Below are 19,259 nucleotides of genomic sequence, written 5' to 3'. Positions count from 1 at the left end.
TTGACTACTCCTAATGTTGGTGTTGGGTTCTTGTTGCATCCCTTGATAGTCGCTATTCCTGTTCTCAATGACTAACTTGTTGCTTTCTTATATGTTGAATAACTGATTTCATTTACTCGAGCTCATGTATCAACCAATGCATTTGTGCTATGATTGTTGAGTTGTGCTTTGATGCGAAGGTCCATTCCATATAACCATTCATCATCCGTTGACAGTGCATCCTTCTGCAATTCCCACTGTCGGTCATCTATTTCTGGAGTGTTGATGGGAATAGGTATTTGTAGATTCTTGAGAGTAGCGTTTTTTTGAGTACTGGAAGCCGAGCTTTCTCTTGGGCTTCATCAATAACCTGTTGTCGTCTTATCTTCCTTTGCTTAGCTGCATGCATTCTTTCTAGCAAATCATTGGCTAGTGGCAAATTGTACTTCTTCAAATGACATCCACTAATCCAATTATCCATTGGTTCACCATCTAGGGTGGACAAATTAACTACTCCACTTGGAGACACATCTTCAATGACATACGGTCCGTTTCCCTTTTTCTTAAACTTGGGAATGTGTTGCTTAAGGAAATAGACTAAAACTAAGTTCCCTTTTTTGAAGATTTTTGTAATTAGATGGGAATCAAAAAACTAATTTTGTTTTCGCTTTTGTGCATAGATGTGAGCTACAACAGTTATCCTTTGCTCATCTAGCTTTTCTAATTCTTCAAGTCTCTCTGACAATTCATGTCCAGTCCACTCAAGATTCTTAGCTCCCTTAGTGTCGGCAATAGAAATTCTATTGGCAGTATGGCATCAAGACCATAAACAAGGTTAAAGGGTGTAGCATTTAGAGTTGTTTTGAATGAAACTCGATAAGCCCATAGAGCTGCATGGAGATTCATATCCCAGTCTGTCCTTCCTGAAGTAACCACTTTAGTCAACACCGAGATAAGGATCTTATTCGTATGCTCAGCTTATCCGTTTGCTTGTGGGTGATAGGGTGTTATGGATGACCATAAATTCATTAAGCAGATACTCAATGACCTCATTGAGGAAATGAGTTCCCCTATCACTGAAAATTTCTATTGGCAGTCCATATCTTGTGAATACACACTCGTATAAAAATGCAACAGTGGTTCTGGCATCATTCTTTTAAGTTTCTTTAGCCTCGGCCCACTTTGTCAAATAGTCCGTAGCTAAAATGATGTATTGAGCTTGAGTTCTATAAGCAGGTGGCTGTATTGGCCCAACAAAATCTATACCCCATTTTGCGAAAGCTCTAGCATTGATCATTGGTCTTAAGGGCATGCTGTCTACATGGGTTGGCATTTTTGCTCGTTGACAAGCATCACATCTCCCGAACATACTCTCTGGCAACTGCAAAAAGTGTTGGCCACCATATGCCTGCCATTAAGATTACTCTTGTGGTGGTTTCACTAGAAAAGTGACCTTCAGCTAATCCAGCATGTGCTTGTTCTATTATAGGAATATATTCGTCTTCATTTTCAAAAAGACGCAAGTGTTGCTCCTTACCTCTCTGATACAATTGGTTTCCAATATGTACATAAATTCTTGCTTTAGTTGCAATTGCTCTTTGGTGGCGTTTACTCATATCGTAAGGAAATGTTCAATTCAATAAGTAAGTGACTAGATAGTTATTCCTCTTAGGACAGGTGACATTTGGAACAATGTTACATGAGGTATGGGTGCTTTTTTTTGACATAGAAGACAATCCTTAACAAAAGAATGAAAATCACTCCTCATATTTGACCAATATACTCCAAGTCTCAAGATTCGTCTCATAGTTTAATCTTCTACAAAGTGAAGTCCTACTATGGTAATATGTGCTTGACTTAGGTATTGGGTTTTCACTTCAAGATTAATGCACAAGAGAAATATTCCCTCCCAATATCTTTTGTATAGTCTTCCAGCTAGTAGTTGATACATAGCTGATTGCCAAAATCCGATTGTAATAGGAAATGGTATTTGCAAATCCATTTAAGCAATGGTCATCAATGATACCATATTTTCCGACCATCGAGGTATCATTTCCATGGAGGACAGATAGGTATCTGGTAGATCATTGTCTACTTCTTTAGGTGCTTCCCCTAAAACAATCATAGGCAAATGATATGCTCTTTGATGAGTAGTGCCTTGTTCACAACTATAGTGAAATCAATTTCCAAAAGAATGATGAACCATCTCACTATTCTTCCTGTGTTGCATGGCTTGTTTACAAAGTACCATAAAGGCTTGGTGGTCCACAAAGAACACAAATTTGTTTGCTATGAGGTAATGTCTATACTTTTTTATGGCATAGATCATTCATAATCCTTCCCTTTTGGTGGAGGTATAATTTTTTTCCTCCATGTTCAACTGTCGGCTAGCATAAGAGATAGGAAAATCAATTTTTCCATCTTCTGGTTGAGCTAGTACACACCCAATGGAAAAATTGGAAGCATCTACATGTATGTGGAATATCTTATTCCAATCTGGTGCTTTCAATATGGGAGCTGAAGTGAGAGCTTGCTTAAGCTTCATGAAGGATTCTTCACATGCATCAGTCCATTCAAAGTGTGTAATCAAGCTATACATGGATTTTGCAATTATAGCATACATGTAAATGAATCGTCTGTAATATCCACAATGTCCCATGAAGGCTTAAACCCTTTTGACTGTTATTGGTCTAGGAAAATCAGCAATAACATGAATTTTATCCATATCAATAGCAATGTCATTTTTAGACACTATATGTCCAAGAATTTTTCCTTGTCTACCCATGGAGGTTCACTTTTCAAGATTTAAACAAATCCTATAAAGTCTATATTTTTCAAATAACTTTTTGAGGTGTTCAATGATGATCAGCCCGGATTGATGAATGTACGCATAGATCATCCATATATACTTCCAAGAAATTCCTAAGATATTCTTTGAAAGCATGACTCATTAATCTTTGAAAGGTGTAAGGAGCATTACTTAACTCAAAAGGCATAACCCGATAAGCAAAAATACCCATTCAGTTGCAAATGCAGGTTTATACTGGTCCTTGGGGTCAACCAAAAGTTGATTGTATCCCAAAAAGGCATCTAAAAAACTGTAAGCTTCTTTACCTACAACTCGTTCTAAAACATGCTCAGTCATTGGAAGAGGCATTAGGAGAAAGTTGGACTCACTTTTGGGCCCTGTAAGAAGTGCCATGTCGCCTTAAAGAGAGAAAATGAAAATGTTAAATTGTGCATTTTCTGTGATACTTTTCTGCGCAACAAAAAGCCAAAATGACATTCTTTGGTAGGTAGCCGCCGTCTTTATCATTCTTATCCTTCGTTCTCTTGTCAGGAATCCAACTAAACGTATGACTAATGATTTGAAATGCCAACTTACAAGCGTTCCCTCCAGAAACATAAGCCACACGAACTCTATCAACTCTAAACTTGAGAATATGGCTTTACCTCCCAAAACCTGAGACATTTCTCCGTCTTCTTCTTTATCAACTCTAGGAATGGAGAACGCATCTTTTCCTGATGAAAACACTAATTTGAACTTACAATCCTCATCCCCTTCATCTTTAACACTTACCCAAAGAAAGAACACACATCATCTTCATGTTGATGTATTGCAAGATTACGCACCGTTGCAGAAACGTAGGAGGGAGTCTTTCTTATCTCAACGGGAGAACGAACTTAGAAGGACAAACAAGGAACATCATTTGGATTTGTGGACCGATGGGTCTATTTATCCAAAGGATCCTATGACAAATGCGCCACCTCCCTTTGCTAATATCACTAACCTCTTACATTTCATAGGCGATGGCAAGGATGGGCTATTGGGATAAACCGAACATTTGGAAATGAGAGGATTGAATGCGGAAAGGCAAAGAAACTTCTTGGCAATGGAGAACATGCAGCTGAAGAAACTTAATGAAGCATGCTCTCAAAAGATTTTATCAAACAAAGAGACAATCCAAGGCCTTGAGAAGAAGATCACAAGTTTGCGAGAGAAAGACACCGTGCTTGGTAGTCGGAAAAGAAAACGAGATCTGTGCAACATTGAGAACATGAAGGTTGGTAGTGGTGGCCTGAAAAAACGAATACGAGCTTTAAGGTAACTCAAAGTTTGTTTCTTCAATGTGCTTCATTAAGAAATGGATACACTTACTTTCCTATACATGATGATAACGCATTGTGATTTTTTGGCAGGTCTTTACTGCATCCAAACTCGAACGGTGCAGGCTTCAATGCCGGAGTGCATTACAGTCGTCTAGTTCCAAAAGAAGTAGTTGAAGAGATGATAACTCAGAAGAAATTTCGTAAGTTGAAAGGGAGGCTACTTACCTCCTTCATGAACAAGAATTAGCTGGAACCAATGGAAGTGCAAGCAATACTTGATGAGAGTGGCATCTCATAGATGGGATACATGGCACTCTTCAAAGCATTACCTAAAAAGTCTCAGAATAAACTACAGAGAGGATCATTGCTGCCAAAGCCATCACATGTAAAGGCTGCTCGCCGGCACGTAAACGATGAGTTGTTTGAGAAACTTGGGTCACCATTCCATATTGAAGCAACGTTCTTAGGCAAGGGAGGCAGAGAGGTACATTTTAACAAGCACAACAACCTCTTTGTTGATCTTGAAGCATTGCAAAGGTATGCAGTTCACTTCTTTGACATCAGTCGAGACGAGTGCCGTGGGGTTCTCAAGCTTGTTTTGAAGCTCGACGAGTGCGAGGTCCTAAAGAACAAGAAGTTGGAGAGAGTCACCATTACCCTCATGAACAAATCTCTGGATCCATCAATAACGAAAGAGGATCCACGATACTTCAGCGTGCAATCAGAAAACAACATTCTAACTCTAGGATCATTTCAGGTATACTTCGTTCAATCTCTGATAACAAAAATATTGATTATTTGGTTGTTGATTTTGTGTTTTCATTTTTTGTTGCAGGTTGATAAGGAAAATTTTGAAATCCTCGATTGGGTTTTTAGTCAAACCCAAATTCCTTCTATCATCAGTGAACAAAGAAACGGAGCCGTTCTTTCAGTGGAAGGATTTGGTGACTACACAGTGGAATGGCACATGGTAGGTGACTTAAAGACTCTTAAGTGTATGTACAACATAACACACAGAGCAGCTGTGGAAAATCCATGCTTATATTGCATGGCTGATGCACAATCACTTGAGAGTGTGCAATGGACTAGAGCTCCCAACAGACATCTTCAAGATAAAACTTTTAAACCAATGCTTGATATTCCTCTGAGTAGAGTTCACGTCTGTACACTTCATGCCTCCTTCTCTTCTAAGGAAACTATCGTCATACACTAGCACCTGGCAGCAAAAAAAAAATGATCATGATATTTTATCACTGGGCCATCTCTAATGCCATCTGATTCTCGTCCATTTCCAGCATCGACCTCCCCCACAAGTGAATAGACTGACTATTCATTACCTGATCTTTGGGTGACGCGTGCCTACCCATGTTTTCCAAGCCGAGTTTTTTTGTTGTTGATTCAAATTGCTCATCTATTGGAAAATTGGCCTCTTCGGACTTCGCTTCATTGAACGTATCTTTGATCAGTTGCCACCCTGAAGTGAACTATGAGTCACAGATAGCTGTGTCAGCAATAAGATGTTGGTCCACTCCATCATCGTCCACAAACCCCATGTCTGCCTCACAAAAATTCGCAATTGCCGCTAGGTAGTAGTCCTCCCGTATATTGAGCTCATGCATGATATCTGACTATTCATTACCTGATCTTTGGGTGCCGCGTGCCTACCCATGTTTTCCAAGCCGAGTTGTTTTGTTGTTGATTCAAATTGCTCATCTATTGGAAAATTGGCCTCTCCGGACTTCGCTTCATTGAACGTATCTTTGATCAGTTGCCACCCTGAAGTGAACTATGAGTCACGGATAGCTGTGTCAGCAATAAGATGTTGGTCCACTCCATCATCGTCCACAAACCCCATGTCTGCCTCACAAAAATTTGCAATTGCCGCTAGGTAGTAGTCCTCCCGTATATTGAGCTCATGCATGATATCTGTGAGCAGAACATGGTGGGTGTCGCCCGCCATAGTAAAGCTGGGAGCACAATTCAGAGGCAAAGTCACTTCCTTACTTGGGCTTTCTTGCTTGCATCCTATTGCTACATCCGCAAGAGAAACAAGAGTTAAGCCCGCATCAAATGTTTCCTTTAGTGCCTCTACCCGCTCTTCTTCTGGGTTGAATTGCACCTCCACATCCTCTACCTCTTCCTCTGGCGCCAATGGAAAACTACTGAAAGTTGTTGATTGCGAAGTCTCTGACTCACCATCCGTCTGCAAGTATAAGTAACAGACAAACTCATGGTAGAATTCCAATAAGCGACACTTTTTGAAGTGCTTCATACACCTGTCTTGTACAAGCAGTGCATTGAAGGGACACTTTTCTAGACATCGATTCAGTCTCCTTGAAGCACTCTTGTCAGGGTCAAGGTCGGCAGGGTGCACATATCTCATGCCATCAATTGTCATGGAATTGTCACAAGTGACTGCCTCATACTGTTGCAAATGGTTTTGTAGGTACTCAAAGGAACAATCTATAATCCTCTTTACAGAAAACTCTGCATTGAACATTCTTGATAGTTCTGGTGCACGGTGATGAGCACGGGCGTTATATAAGAACGTGAATAGTTTTTCTTCACATGTATCCTCGCTCACGTATGTCTCTAGGACTATGATCGCCATGATTGAAAGAAAAAGCAAGCCAAAACTATTTGGTGTCATAACCAAGCGAATGTTGAGCCTCGAGTACCCCTCAATGTCCTTTTTTTCTTGGTTTTGTCCCGTGCGCTAATGTCATAAGAGGTGATGTTAGTTGAGTCAGAACCAAGAGAGTAGGGCCCCCTAGAATTTCAGAAGGACCCTATTAGCTTGGTTTTGTCCCATGTGCTAATGTCATAAGAGTTGATGTTAGTTGAGTCAGAACGAAGCGAGTAGGGGCCAAGGGGAAGAGCGAAAAAAATGCAAAGGCGATGGCGATCTGTTTGTTCTACTTGGTGATGTAGATGGCGAATGCAAGGGCGATTGGCGTCTGACTCTAAACGCAGGATCATGAGAGCTGGACAAGGGGAAGGGCGCAGAAAAGGCAAAGGCAGTGGCGATCTGTTTGTTCCACATGGAGATGGAGATGGAGATGGCGACTACAAGGGCGATTGGCGTCTGTCTGACCCTAAACGATCACTCAAAAAGGCACGTGGGCTGCGCTCTCAAGGACAACTAGTATTAAATGGTCTCAGATTCCCATGCAGTACGATTTACCAACCGCAATCTCACGCATAAGTGAAGTTGTCACCCTCCCCGAGGTAAGCATTCTAAGTTGAGGCATTACCCCTGCCAAACATCTCAAGTTTCAACTATTCTGCCTCTTTTCGCGTCCTCTACTGCGCATCATTCTAATTAACTCTTACCCCATCGATGCTACGCGGTAAGAAAACTCCATCACCTGTTAACCTCGCGCATCCTCCTTCTCTTACTCTTGTTCTTCAGTGCTTCAGTGACACGGAACTCTACACACAGTGCAGAGGTATGCTACTTACTACCCTTCTGTGCACTTGTATTTTGTGTAGTTAGTACCAGGCGAATAAGGGAAGGTAAACCCTGTTTGCTACACCTGTTCGCTTGGTACAGGTCATCGTCCTTGGTCAGTACCAAGCGAATAAGGTAAGGTCACTTAGTCCGAAGGGCCCTATTCGCTTGGTACTGACCAAAAGAAAAGTTAAGTGATGTCTGCTAGTACAGAGGTCAATACTAAGCAAATAAGGGGAAGGTAACCCCTGCTTGTTGCGGATTTAGGGTTTTCGTTTGCCAAATACGCGTTTTGATTTTATAAGAAAGAAAAAAAATTACAACTGAACATCGGGTTTTGAGTTAGAAAACACTTCAGACTTTACAAACAGTGGCCTATTAATTTCCGGGGGTTTAGGGTTTGCAATAACCATGTAGTCCTTTTCCTTCACAGCCAGGCTATCTCTTCGCAAATCCTGTTGGCAAAGTTAATGGCTTCCTCATATTTACTGGCTAGCTCAAGCACTTCATCCTTCATTTCCTGAAGCCAATTAATGATAGCCTCCATAGAGCCATTCTCGATGAGCAATCACTGCATGTCTTCAGGCCTTCTTGCTTCCAGAGAGTCTTTAAGGATTGAGACCCTCTGCCTGATGATCGGCATTTGCTGCAGCTTCAAGCTAGCATCCTGCACAGAGCATTTAGCAAGTAAGATCTTCAACTAGGAGCTTGGAAATTGGGAGCAGAAAGCAAATAATTACCAGTGGCTTACCTTGAGAATTGACTCCCGTGTTGGTAGCAACCACTCCCGAGTTGTGGCGATCGAGAACATTAAAGGTAACATCGGGGGAGGGCCAAGGGGAGACCTCATGAGGAGGGCCCAGATGCGGTGTTGCTGGCAGTGCGGGAGTATACCTTGGTAAGGCATCACCACTATCCTAAGCTTCTTTTAGTTGTTCTACAAAACCCTGAGGGAGGTTCTGAAACAACTGCTTCTTAAATAGACTTTCAGACATGCCTAAAAATCAGAGCCTGGGTTCTGGCTTATGAGTGAGTGGTCTGTGAGGGGTGGTACCTCCGTGCGGTTTCATGAGAGGTGGACGTGGGAGAGAGAATCAATGGTACCATCCCCCCGATATTAGGGGAGGTGATGGGAGGGAACGACATGACAGTTAGGACCGCATCGATTTAACATCTCCTTCACATTGGTATTTTGTTGCAGTGGATGCAAACCTGTTCGCTTGCTTGTACACTTTTCTGAGGTCACTACCCAACAAATAAGGTATTTTGTTGCACGGGATGCAAAGCTGTTCGCTTGGTAGTGACCTCAGAAAATGTAAGTGATGTCTGCTATTACTATTTTCTGAAGTCACTACCGAGCGAATAAGGCAAGGCAAACTCTTTCCTATGCACCTATTCGCTCGGTAGTGACCTCAAAAAATATAAGTCATGTCTGCCATTACTATTTTCTGAGGTCACTACCAAGAAAATAAGGCAAGGAAAACTCTTTCCTATGCATCTATTCACTCGGTAGTTACCTCAGAAAATATTAGTCATGTCTGCCATTACTATTTGCTAAGGTCACTACCGAGCGAATAAGGCAAGGCAACTCTTTCCAATGCACCTATTCGCTCGGTAGTGACCTCAGAAAATATAAGTCTTGCTTGCTATTACTATTTTCTGAGGTCAGTACCGAACGAATAAGGTAAGGCAACTCTTTCCTATGCACCTAATCGCTTGGTATTGACCTTTTCTAAAATCTGAAGTCCCTTGTGCTGACAAATGAATTTTCTTTTGGTGTTATTGTATTTGTAGAGATGCCTCGTGTAAAGGCCGACGCTAGGAGGGCAACAGGTGAATCTTTGAATGCTCAAGCAAGAAGACACCGATATGAGGCGCATAGAGGTGTACTGCAAGAGCTGCACAGGATAGAACGACATGTTCAACCTGCTATTCCACGTCTCCCTTTCCAGCGATTAGTGCGGGAGATTTGCGAGCAGTGGAGAGTTGGCATGCGATGGGCCAGCAGTGCACTCCTCTGCCTTCAAGAAATTGCTGAAGACTACCTCGTGGAATTCTTCAGCGATGGATATATCCTGGCTACCCATGCACACAGCGTCACTATCATGCCGTGGGATTTTGATACTCTTCATAGGCTTCGTTTCCGCTATGATGGGCTGCTTCAGCTAGTGCCTATCTGGTATAGTAGAACCATGGATATTCTCAACATCCCCCCTCTCCATCCTCGTGCACGACAGACAGAGCCGTCTAGGGCTGAAACAAAGAGTAGAAGGACCCGATCACGGGTTGAGAGAAACGACACAGATGGGCAGGCTGAGATAGTTGCAGAGGGCCAAGCAAGCTAGAGTGGACCCCGAGGCGGTCATGGAAGAAACAGAGACAGTTATCGAGGAGCCAGCTAGACACCAAAATGAGCAAGTGATGGAGGATCCGCCGCCCATCGTGGATGATGAGGGACAAGAGTAGGTCAGGGTGGAGCCTGAGGCATCTATGGAGCAACCAATATTGAAGGAAAATGATCCGAAGCCTGAGGAGCCTGAGGCTGTTAGGGAGGTTGTTAGGGAGGAGCCTGAGGCAGCCAGGGAGCCAGCTCAAGAAAGGCAAGGGCAAGGCTCTGCATCAGAAGGGCCATCCAACGTATTGGATGAGTCAATTATTTTAGAGAAAATCAACGAAGAGAATGAAGAGGAGTTGAGAATTTTGTTGAGCTCAGCGCCTCTGCATGCGCACATACAGCTGCCTGCAAGGTTAGAGGAGGCCTGCATTACCAACCTCGATAATGTAGACTTCATGTGCATGCACAGTTTCACCGACTCGCTCGCAACGAATGAGGTCGTCAATGTTGCTTTGTGGTAATTCTCATGCTCATTAAATGGGTCTCTACCGAGACATGGGTCAATACCAAGCGAGACAGTGGCTAATGAAATTGGATATTGGTACTACTCGCTCGTTATTGACCCATGTCTTTGCGGCAGTTGCCAAGTTTTTCTTTATAATGGTTCACTACCTTAAAGACATGGGTCAATACCAAGCAAGTCAGTGGCTTATGGAATTGGAATTTGCCACTGACTCGCTCGGTATTGACTCATGTCTTTGTGGAAGTCGTCAAGTTCTTCTTTATAATGGCTCATTTCAGCCAAGACATGGGTCAATACCAAGCAAATCAGTGGTGGATGGATTTCGGTAGCTGCCCCACTCGCTCTGTATTGACTCACTTGGTGTGCAAGTGTAATCTCTGCCATTTGTTCATGTTAGCCACGTTGTCTCACTTCTGCCCCCTGAGGTTCAACAGAAAGTATACGTATAGATCCGATGATATCGCCTTATCTGCAGAACAACTCAATTTCCTTTTTGAGTCTGATGAACTGGTTTAGCAGTTTCAACTTTGATCTAGTGCGCTTTCTGGTCACTGTGTACAATCAATCGTGAGTATTTTCTTGCCTTGTAAAAAACATCTTGCATTGAGAATCTCTCCTCATCTTTGATGGTGTCTTTGTAGTGGTCATTGGAGTCTGATGTTATTTGACATGGAAGCTAAGACTGTTTACTACGCAAACTCTAGGCAAAGCAGGGCGTTTCACAGTCGTGTAAAAACGTAAGATCCATTTGGGTACATTTGGAAAGCAGTGTCTCTTTGTAATGTGTTGATGACTCAAGTGGTTATGTATGTAGTTCCACGAAAAAACTTGTATGCTGTGTAGAGCATCTTCTGTTAGAACATGATCTAGGAAATGTAGTCCGGCACAAACGGGTAACCGTGCCCATGTAGATTGATGACTATAGCTGTGGCTGGCGAACCTGTTTGAATGCCGTGTTGCTCATCAGCCAAATTATGGATATACCGAACGTAAGTAATCTGTTGTTTTATTGTTTGCTGCAACATATGTATGAAGCAATAGGTGTCTGTATCACGCTTCTACAGGAACTTCGATTAAATAACTACACCAACAACGATGTGCGAGATTTTTCTGTAATGGCCATCCAGCATATTATAATCTCGGTAAATAGACGCACGAGAGAGGAAGCGGCAAGAGCTGACGAGTTTGAAGAGGCTCGCATTAACTAAATGATGCAACGCCACAATCAGACTCAAGAAGAAGTTCGAAATATGCAAGAAGCAATAAACCAACATTATGAGGACGCCGCAGAAGTAGAGGAATAGGCTACACGTCGACGGCAAGAAGAAGAAAAACGGGAAGCTTCACAGGTGCAAGAAGCATGGGAAGCCATGGAAGAGGCCCATGATTTCGAGCGACGCGAAAGGATGCCCGAGACCAGCGTCCCTAGAGGCATAGGTAGCAGCAACTGGAGCAGAGGGCAGGGGAGAAACCGGAGCAGAGGGCACCGAACGAGTGTCACAAACCGCGGGAGAGGACAAGGGACGAGTGGCACAAACCGGGGGAGAGGATAGGGGACGAGTGGCACAAACCGGGGGAGAGGACAGTAGCAGGGAAAGGGAGAAAATTACTTGTATAAATCTTGACAGAAACAACACAATATGTAAAGTTTTGAAACATTGTTTGACCGCCAAAAAATATCTCTGCATTAGTCATTTCGAAGAGTACATCATGGTTTGCATGGCATCAAAGCTCTTTGCGTGCACAAGGTATGTGACCTAGCTTCCGGTGGAAGCAATTAAGTGAAGTGTATTTGTTAGTGACTCCTTACACAATGTTTTTTTCTCCTTGCGCCTTGGAATATGAAAAGAAGAAAAGGTTAGATTCAGTCATAGTGTATTAAAGACAATCAAAATTTGTCGATTTAGTAAGCACCTTTCTATTGTTGAGACTGAATGCATACAATTCCGACAAAAGTGGAAGTTCTTCACATGTAAGATCTATCCTCAGTTGTGCCAGAGTTGTGATTGACATTGTCTCCATCACAGTAAGTAGGCTCTCTCAAAAGTAGAGCTCCATTGATAAAGGTTTGTTCTCGAGGCTGTTCTCTGTATCTTGGTCGAGTGGAATAAGCTGTCCATTAAGAAGTTGATATCTAATATAGTAAAACGATACTAAGAAATTTTGAGAGCTTATAATGAACTTGCAAATTATGGACTTCTTTTGCAAAATACATATTTTGTTCTGTGATTGTTTCCTATCCCAGTTATCATCTAAAAAGTCCAAATAACTCTCAGACTTGCAAATGAACATTGTTGCGGTAGTTCTTATTTGCTCATTGAAGAAAAAATCTACAAACACTTCAAGAGGCATAAATAGTTCGAGCCAAACTATTTTTCTTGCAATTGAATACTTGAGGGACTTTTGTATATCCTGAAACAACTTATTCTTGAATCTTTCACTAGTTTGCGAAGCAGGCAGGGACCAATCCTTGCTGTCAAAGGATGGAAGTGACAAAGGAGCTACACGACCCCAACCAATGGAAGTTCTCAGTTCCACATATGACATATCTTTATAAAAAATTCCATTATCTGCAAGTTCCTTGTGTTGTCTTCCTCGGTACATTTGCTCTCCAATAAATGCATGGAAAGCATCAAAAATCCCAACTATACTCTCAACTGGTTGCCAATTTGTCCTATTCGATGGATAAATATCTGAAACATACCAAAGATGATATCCACCACTTAATATTTGAATATAATCATGCACTAAGCGAGATGCTAAAATAACTTACAGTTGGGTCGATGCCTTGGAAAACTTGGAGGAGATGTTTGCAACCTTAAGTATGCATGCTGGAAAGCATGTTGTATGAGGACCTCTTTCACCCTCTTTCTTTGTGCACACACTTTAAACTCTTTAACTTGAACCTTAAAAGCCTCCACGAAATCATTGTCTTGCCTCCTCTTCCTCCTCCTAGTTTGCAGTAGAACCCAACTTCCGATAGTTATTCGAGATGGAATCCATGCTTGATCGTCTGTAGTATAATTGTTAAAAATCCTAACAGAGTCAATGGTAGTGCTAGGCCTTTGAGAAGTAGACATGGTGTGCAGTAGAATGAATACACAGAAAGGTTAGTGCAAATATGAAAAAGGGAAGAAGTTTTTAGAGGGAAGTAGAGCTACTCAAAGTCACCTTTGGGCGGGAACAAAGATACTAGATGGAGTCTTCAATGAAAGTTCTGAAATTCCTCGGTACATAGTTAGTACGACTTACGGCATTTACGCCTTGAAAGCGTGAAATTGTGCAATTTGATGAACCAAAATAATATTTCCTCCCTTTTTTTTAAAAGAGCTTGACTCCAAAATGTTGATTTTCAACGTAACGTTAGCCTCTTCCTCATTGGTCGAGTGCCACTTTATCTCTAGAACTGAAAGGCCCAAAAGTGAGTCCAGCTTTCTCCTAATGAAATTTGTCTCTAATGGTAGTTGCATTCACTTTCTTGAGGTTGACACACACTCTTAATTTTCCATTTTTCTTGGGTACTCCCACAATTGGAGACACCCAATCTGTGTGTTCAATTTCATAAATGAATTTAGGCTCCCTTAGCTTTTCAATCTCTTCTTTGACCTTCCTGGAAAATGTTTCATTGTATGTGTATGGCCTTTGTCTACTTGGTTTTGCATCATCTCTCATGGGTATGGTATATCAACAAATTTCTGGATCAACATCCTTGAGATCCTCATAAGACCAAGCAGAGATAACTCGGTATTCTTTCAGTAAGATTAACAAAAGATCCTCTTCTTCTTCTGTTAGGTCATTTTCAACGTAGGTAAATCTATGCTCTTCTCCTGGTTTGGCCAGATCTATCCTTTTTGCGTTTTCAAGTCCTTCGTAGGACTCGCCCTGCTTTTGTAGTTCTCTAACAGGTTGTTCGACTATGATTTTTTGGTCTTGGAGAGTATATTTCTTGTAATGGGATGGAACACTCATTACATCTTTACCATCCTCTTCTGTGGTTTCCATTTCTATCATATATATCTCCTTTAGAGATTTTTTCAACTCTTGATACTTCTTTTTCCGCTCACCTCGTGTCATGGTTGAACCCTTGTCTTGTTGTTTTGGCTTTGCTTGAGTTTCCTTTCTCGTTTTTCTCAATGTTTTTGTCATTTCATGTTCTTCGTTTAGAGGATATCTACGAGTGATTTTGTCCTTGACACAATCATGTGCATCTATCTGCATCAAGAATTGTGTTCTACTGGAGAATGATGGCATAGGTCTAGCTTTCATGTTTTTGGTGTCTTTTTTTTCTATACCATTTTTGTCTTCTCGGTTTCTAGTTAGGAAAGTCAAAAAACTTTTCCTCCCCTCCTTTCATGAGTAGCTTAGCTCTCACATGTTCTTTTTCCGACCCCGAATCATCTGAGGTAGGTGAGTATTCTTCTAACTCATTTGTTGCATCATAGTAGAGGTCTGAAAAGACTTGTTGAGCTTTAATTAAGCCCTTGGGTTCCTGAATTTTGTCTTCAATGTGGAGGGTTGAGATCATTTGTATGGGAATTATATCATAGCCATCCTCATTGCAAAATTGAGTAGGCATAGATGTATTTACACATACATCCATTGTTGCTAAGATTTGAGTCCACTCAAATGGCTCAAAAAAATGCTCTGGAGAGGGTTCAGGTATATAAGCTTCATCTGTGCTAAGATACATTCTTCTCGTTTTAAGCTTTCATTTTTTGAAGCTCCACACATCCAAATAGGTGTGTCTTTGTTCAACCAAGATGGAAGCTTAGTTTTAGCCGAAAAGACTGAATCAAACTCTTGTATGGGTGTTTTCATGACATCTCTTTAAGTGTGATCTTTTAGATTAACCCTTGTTATTGATCCCACTTGCTTCAAGTAAAGATAATTGTTTCCCCAATCTTGGATGAGTTGTACTTGTCGCATGAAATGTCTTTCCAAGATAATTTTGTAATTGAGTTTCTTCCCAAAGTCTATTATGGCAAAAGTTTGTTGATATTCAATCCCACAAGAATTAATTATCACTTTTTCAAGTAGTCCTAAGCCAAATGCAATTTCATTCGAGCTTGTCTAATGGCTGGTTGTCCCCAGAATTCCCATACTGCTTTTGTGGCTATGGTTATGTCTGCCCCACTATCCAATATTTCCATGGTTTCTATATTATTATACCTCACTGGAAGGGTCGTGTTTCTTTCTTTCCCTTCGTAGTATTCGCCGACTTTGTTCATTGGAATAGATAGAATCTCTTTGTTGTCCATTTTGTGTTTCAATTTTTCTAAAATTTTTGCGATTAACCCCGTTATCCCCACCTTCTCTAGAGTTTTCTATAGATCATTCCATAAATATGGTCTGATTTTTAACAATTCTCCTGAAGTAAGAGTGCGGTGTAGACATGATTGAATGGATGTTGTCTACTTCTAGGGTCTGTTTTGCTCTCTTTACTTGAGTGGCTTTGCACACTATGGATTCATCTTCATTATCTCCCAAGTAAGAGGGTAATGTTTTCAAGGTCAGTGGTTTAGACATTCCTGAAGCTTCAAAACCGCAATCCCCATACAAGGATTGTACATCCATGTTCATATCAGGAGGTAGATTATCTAACCATACTTCCTCTATAGGAGCTGACTTTAGAGTTAATCTCCCATCATTAATCTCTCTAACTTTTTTCTATAAGTGTCCTGGCCAGTTTTCTTCTACGAATGAAATTCCATTTAAGACATCTTCGCTCTCCGGCACTATAAGTTCTGGCTCTTTTGTTTCATGGTGGGGGTTCTACCACCACTTTGGATTTTTCTTTATTGTCTCTTACCACAAGCTTCTCAGGTTTTGCCATACTTTCGAGCTTGGGTTTTTGTTTTTCCATCATCTCTTGTGTGATCCAAATTTTGATAAGCTTCAAGCTTAGTTGCTTCTATGTCTGGAGAAGGATAGTTTTAGCATTTGTTTTCTATGTTTTGGCCTGCTTTAAGACCCGCTTGGTAGGCTTCCAAGGTTGCATTAATACGTTCAAAAATTTTGTTAACCAAAATTGATCCTCCAGATTTCACGGTGGTTTCTTTGACTTGGCTTCCAGTTTCTTTCACCTGTTCTCAGAATAGCTTCTTTGCTTTCACCTCCATTTCAGTCTGTTGTTTCTATTTTCTCATCTCATACCTTTTGTTTTTGCTTCTTTTGGTCTTTTGAGACACAATTTTTGTGTGCTCCAAATAATCAGAGGAGTTATGTTTCTTTTTCTTAGCCTGGGCTCTGGTGATTACCTTGATTGGAACAATCGGTTCACTCTCAGATGAGCTACTACGTATCACTTGGACTATGTTCACTACTGTTTTACCCTTGTTTAAAGGATTTTTAGGACAATCTTCTGGGAAGTGTCCTCCTTTTTTGCAACATTATATGCAATAAGCTTCGACTGGCTTGAGGTTTTTGTCAAGCTCTGGGCATTCATTTTTCCAATGATCATCTCCACCACAGTTATGACAGTTTTCAGTTTTTGTCTTAATCATGGATCTTACCATTGGAGGTCTAACACCTTGATTAGCTACATAATACATTGGTGCAAGCTCTGGTGGAGCATAATTCATCGGTTCTTCCATTAATGGTGGATGTGAATGGTACCAATCTCCTTCTACCATTACTGTAGATGGACTAGGCTCAGCATAGGGTGTAATCGGCACTAGTGCTTGTTCATCTATGAATCCCTCTGAATGCATGTACTTTACAAGCACTGAATTATGTCCCGAATATGGAGGTTTTTGATCCAACACGGGTTGAGGTCTTTCCATACCCATCAGTGGTCTTTGAGTTGGCATATTAGGCTGATATATGTACATGGGTTTCCGTGTGGCCTCATAGGCACGTAATGAACATTCCATTCATACTTTGGTCGGTAATAGCACCCATTGGTCTCATGGTTGGTCCATTTACCCTCGATTGCACACCATTTCTGCGGTCTAATTAGTTGTCCCTCTTGAGATATGCCTTGCGCTAGTCCCCTCATAGGTGCTTTTTGCATGTTGTTCATCATGTCATTCATCCTTTTGAGCATGTCTTCTATGACTGAAAGTGGTGTTGCAGCAGCCATTCCCACTTGTGCTAGTTTAGTGGATGTTGTTTTCTCACTTTGGTTATCTTTAGGGACACTTCTTCATTGAAAATATCACAATTGTATTCTAAATCTATAGCATCTGACACACACTCTTCTAGGGCTGTATGCTTCTTGCTATATAGTATAGCATGAAGTTCTTTGTTTAGCAGCCCCTCTAGAAACAATGATACTAGTTATTCTTCTGAAGGTATCTCTAGCTCTGGGCATCTGGCAATGTATTGTTTCAGTCAAGTTGCACAATCCCTAACAAACTTACATTGTTTATGTTTAAAGCTACAGATTTAACCTACTACGTTGTGTTTGATCCCCATTTTGAAACAAACAGCTACAAATCCTTGAGCTAATGTATTCAAATCCATGATTGACCTCGGTGGAATGTTTTGGAACCATGTCAATGCTTTTTATTCTAGTGTCTGCGTTCTGCTCTTAGCACTTGCTTAAAGCTTGCTAAGTGGTCGTATGGATCTCTCGATCCACTGTATTTTCTGACCCATTTTTGAAAATCAGCTGGTTTGACATGTCTATTTGGTTCAACTCTGGGTCTCCTGGCAGTTGGTCCTGTCTCGAGTCCTTCAAACCAGCCTGTTGAAAATAGTGACTCATGTAACCCTGGATTGGCCTTACTGTCACCCGGTTTCTTCGTGATGAGGTGGTTTATGATTTCTTAACATTACTCTCAGAAGATCTCTCATGGTCTTCATCTCTTGTAATAGTTTCTGGTCCTTGGCACAATATCCAATCCCTTATGGAATACCCTTGGTATTTGGTTTGTTCTACCTCCTCAAGAGTCATCATAACAAAGTTGTTGTTATAACAATCCCTAAACAGGTAGGTTGGTAGGTCTGCTAATCCCTTATCTTTGATCTTAAAGATATAGATGATCTTTATGGATGTCAGTTGTCTTGATTTGGCATGCGTAGTCCGTAGGAGATCTTTTACATTTCTATCCTCCCAACAATAGACTCCGATCCTAAGATTATCCATACTAGGCCATTTCAAAGGCTTCAAATCAACTTGATCGTATCCCTCGAATTCTAAAGTAGGTGGCCGTTCTTTTACTGCCATGTCTGGAATTATGGTGTTTACTTCTAGTCCCCATTTTTCTATCACGTCAGGGTTTTCGACTTGTAAATGTTGAGTTCCGTTTCTATCCATGTACATCTTCCTTATTTGTTTGCCCTGACTTTCTCTTTGAACTCAATACCATGGTCATCAATGCGAATAGTATGCTCTTCGTTAAGATCCAGGTAAACCCAAGCTCCATGGTGATTAGTCTTATAAAAAGAGAGTATATGCTTATAGCGCACTGTCCTTCCAGTTTCCGAGTGAATCGAGTAGGAAGAAATTTCAGATGTTGAATCCAAAAAAGTGTCTGAGACTTCCTCAAGGATAGTGTGCAAGGAATTGCCTTGATTCACACTTTCTTCGATGGATACTCTACTGGAGGTCTCTCCAAATATTCCTTGATTTCCTAGTACACGACCAGATCTAAGGTTCATAAAGACTTGTGAAGCCCTGGATAGAGTACTTACCTTGCGATTGACTTGTTGTCAATTTCTACCACGTGACTTGATCCGTAATTTTTGTCAAACTGCCAATTCCTTGTCTGCAACCTGATTCATGTATAAATTTTGATCAACCTAGCTATCCTTTCACAAAGACTGTATAGTTTTTGCTAACTATTGTGATTGACCTATGTGTATCACTTCAATTAGAGCTAATTTAGTCAGAAGTTGAAAATTTCAGATTCGACTTT

The sequence above is a fragment of the Adiantum capillus-veneris genome, chromosome 17, assembly GCF_014529385.1.
Source record: "Adiantum capillus-veneris isolate H3 chromosome 17, ASM1452938v2, whole genome shotgun sequence".
NCBI classification, from domain to species: Eukaryota; Viridiplantae; Streptophyta; class Polypodiopsida; order Polypodiales; family Pteridaceae; genus Adiantum; species Adiantum capillus-veneris.
The sequence above is the reverse complement of the archived record's forward strand: the minus strand, read 5'-3'. Positions refer to the sequence as shown.